Source organism: Podarcis liolepis, assembly GCF_965112155.1.
Source record: "Podarcis liolepis genome assembly, chromosome: Z".
In the NCBI taxonomy this organism is placed as follows: Eukaryota; Metazoa; Chordata; class Lepidosauria; order Squamata; family Lacertidae; genus Podarcis; species Podarcis liolepis.
In genome coordinates this window covers 40,217,659-40,220,812 of record NC_139570.1, presented here as the reverse complement: position 1 = coordinate 40,220,812, position 3,154 = coordinate 40,217,659, and the positions used below count along the sequence as shown (strand labels likewise).

The 3,154-nt window shown below is 44.9% G+C and overlaps 1 long non-coding RNA gene across 1 annotated transcript; it reads right to left on the bottom strand.

Moving 5' to 3' along the window:
* Positions 1-1,514: 1,514 nt before the first annotated feature.
* LOC310698955 lies at positions 1,515-2,664 on the bottom strand. Its single transcript, XR_014521855.1, has 2 exons — positions 2,442-2,664; positions 1,515-1,734 (listed from the first exon to the last, which is right to left on the bottom strand). It is a non-coding gene; the product is annotated as an uncharacterized lncRNA (long non-coding RNA).
* Between the last annotated feature and the right edge of the window lie 490 nt (positions 2,665-3,154).

Here is a 3,154-nt window from a genome sequence, read left to right as displayed (position 1 = left end):
CTGCATGGCTACTGAAGTCATCCAAGGATACCTTAACATGGAGCCCATCCTGCCTCCCTCCCTTGCTCTTGTTAAGTTTTTTGATGGTGTGAGAACCGTCTTTAATGTCCTGAGAACATTGGGAAGAGGTGAAGCCCCACGCGCAGCTGCCTTAATAAGTTGTGGAGGATAGTGCTGCGTACCTTCTTTGATGCTGAACATTGTTTTGAGAAAGTGAGGCATTTGGAGGGGGTGGCTAATGGATGATATGCATGTTGTCTTGGAAGCCACATAGGCTATCTATAAAATTGGACAGTTTGGGCAGAGTTTCTTTGAAGCTTGTGCACAGACTAATCAGCCACAGGGCTGTGCAAATTGAGAGCCATCCAAGTTGATGCCCATCACTGCCTCTTGTTGGAGTGATTTCCATAGCTAAACTCACCTGTCACAAGATAAAGATGTTTTCTAGTAAAGGAGATGGTGCTTTTGTGAACAATAACAGCACCTGACTTCAAAACTCCAGTGTATGGGAAATGCAGCCAGAAGATAAAATTTTATCAAGGAGGTAGTGATCTAACATGGAGCCCTTCCTGCCTCTGTTCCTTCCCCCTCCCTTGCTCTTGTTAAGTCTTTTGATGGTGTGAGAACCGTCTTTAATGTCCTGAGAAAATTGGGAGGATGTGAAGCCTCAGGTGCAGCTGCCTTAATCAGTTGGGGAGGATAGTGCTGGGTACCTTCTTTGATGCTGGACATTGTTTTGAGAAAGTGAGGCATTTGGAGGGGGTGGCTAATGGATGATATGCATGTTGTCTTGGAATCCACAAAGGCTATCTATAAAATTGGACAGTTTGGGCAGAGTTTCTTTGAAGCTCATGCACAGGCTAATCAGCAGCAAGGCTGTGCAAATTGAGCCTACCTGGGGGAGTCACTTTGCTGCTTCCTGAGGGCTTCCAAGTGGCAGGTTGAAGTGCATGCTTGATATGTATACATTGTTTGCTGTTTTGGAATAAAATCTTTGATCTTCTCACTCACTTGTGTATTTTGCATTACTTCTCAAGCTCATTTTAAAAGAACCACTTTGCCTTTTTCAAGACACCCAGTCTAGCCTGGTGCTGTACCAAGTACCCAGGTAGGAACAGCTGGGTAAGCTCAGGCTCACCTGGCCAGGTATTGGTAATGGGAGCCAGATCAGCCCTTTGGTCTTGATAATAAAGAAGGATGGCTGTATTATGGACTGATCTGGCATTCAGTTACAGCTCCACCAAACCAGAATTGGTTGATGCTCATCACTGCCTCTTGTTGGAGTCATTTCCATAGCTTAACTATGTGCTGCATGGATACATTATTTATTTTATCTGTCCGGAATCGTCCAATACTCAACTTCCATAGATGCACCTGAGTTATATGGGGGGGGGATTCTCTGTGTTCTGCACACTGTACATAATTTTATGCATACTTTTAGATTTAGGTCAGCTTCCGGACACTTTCCAATAAAACCGCTCAGGTATTTTGGTATTCCAAAAATCAAAGAGAACTTCAAAATGTGGAAGCATCTATTGAAAGCAAAGACAGATTTTTCCAGCGAACCCAACTCCTCTGCTCAGTGTTCACGAATCAGACCAGGAAGCCAGGGATTCCAATGGTGAATTTTTCGCATGTCACTTGCTTTGATGCTGGTGGGATGGGGTAGCATGCCTGGAAATCTGTTTCATTACTGACAAGCTTAATTCATTTCTCTCAGTTCCTTTCTTTTCCCTAAAAAAGAAGAAAGGAAAAAAAAGAGGGCGGGGGAATTACATTTCTACAAAACCAATGTCTGCCATGCTGCCTGTAATCCGCATTAGCGCAAATCCAAATTAAAAGGCTTCCGAAAACTATGACTAATCCGATCCAGGCTCTGCAGAGTGATGGGCTACTGCTAGTTGTCACTGCGCTGGGAGGAAGGTGGACAGGTTTATTCGCACCACACTGATGGATAAATACAGGACAGAAGTGAGGTGTTTGTGTTGGGGGGGGGCGAGGGGGCGGATGGGGTCAGATGGGTTGCCCAGAATTGTCAATTGCAGTATAAGGAATTACAGTAGAACCTCTGTACTCCTGGCAGCTTCCAGCCTTGGCTGATTTTTTGTAACACGGGTGGGCGCTCTTTTCCCTCTCCCTCTCCCTTTATCTCATCTCTCCTCACTCACAGTTGCTGAGGCACCATGTAATCGGGTGAAATTGAAACACATGTCTAGACGCTTAAAAAAAAACACACCGCACGCACGCACGCGCGTACACACACACACAGCACACACAACCCCAGCCATAGCCCACTCTCGAAGTGATTTGCATCCGTGAACAATGAAAAATGTTTTTTTTTTCCTCGTCAGCAAAACTCCCTCCCTCGACCGGCTCCGCGGAGCCGGGAGGTGGTAAGTTTACACATAATTAGCAGGGGGAAAAAGCACCGCCCCACTTACCCGTTGTGATGAGTCTTCCCTTGGCAAGGCGACAGGTGATATGCCTGAGAGAAGACACAGCTGGGCAAACGACGCACAAACAAGCCGCAGCTTTGCCTAGGTTGCTGAAGGGGCTTCCCGCTCCAGATGTTGTTTCTTTTTACACATCCAGATTCCCGTCCTCCCGTAAAAATAATGCTGGCACCAGGCCTGATCCGACGCCGGTAGCGCAGTTTCTCATTCACATAACATCACGGGGGGGAGGGGGGGAGAAGGGCGGGGGAGAAGTTCGATTCAGTTCACATTTAAAGGTGACTGTCAAATCCACGCTTTCCAAAGCAACGTGAGAAAAAAAGCCGTTCTTCGAAATTTCCACTTTTCTGAATTGGCGATACAGTTCTCCAGCCAAACAATGTTTACAAAAATGAATCTGTTAGGGGAAGGTGTGCGTAAAAATAAATTCCGCTATAGAAATAACACAAAAATGCTTTACATTAGGGGGAAATGGGCTTGCAAAAAACGGGTGCATTAGTCAAAACTGCATGGATGTAAGCACTGATTTGGAGAAAACTTTCACTAAAATGCTGGTGAAATTTTATGAGGACTTTCATTTAAAAATAAATGTGGAGACCTGAATTTAAATTTCAAAAAAAAAATGAAATTGAAGGAAAGAAAATGGATAGATTTGTAAAATGCGTATATACTTCCATTCCTAGCAAAAGAAGAGGTCTTGA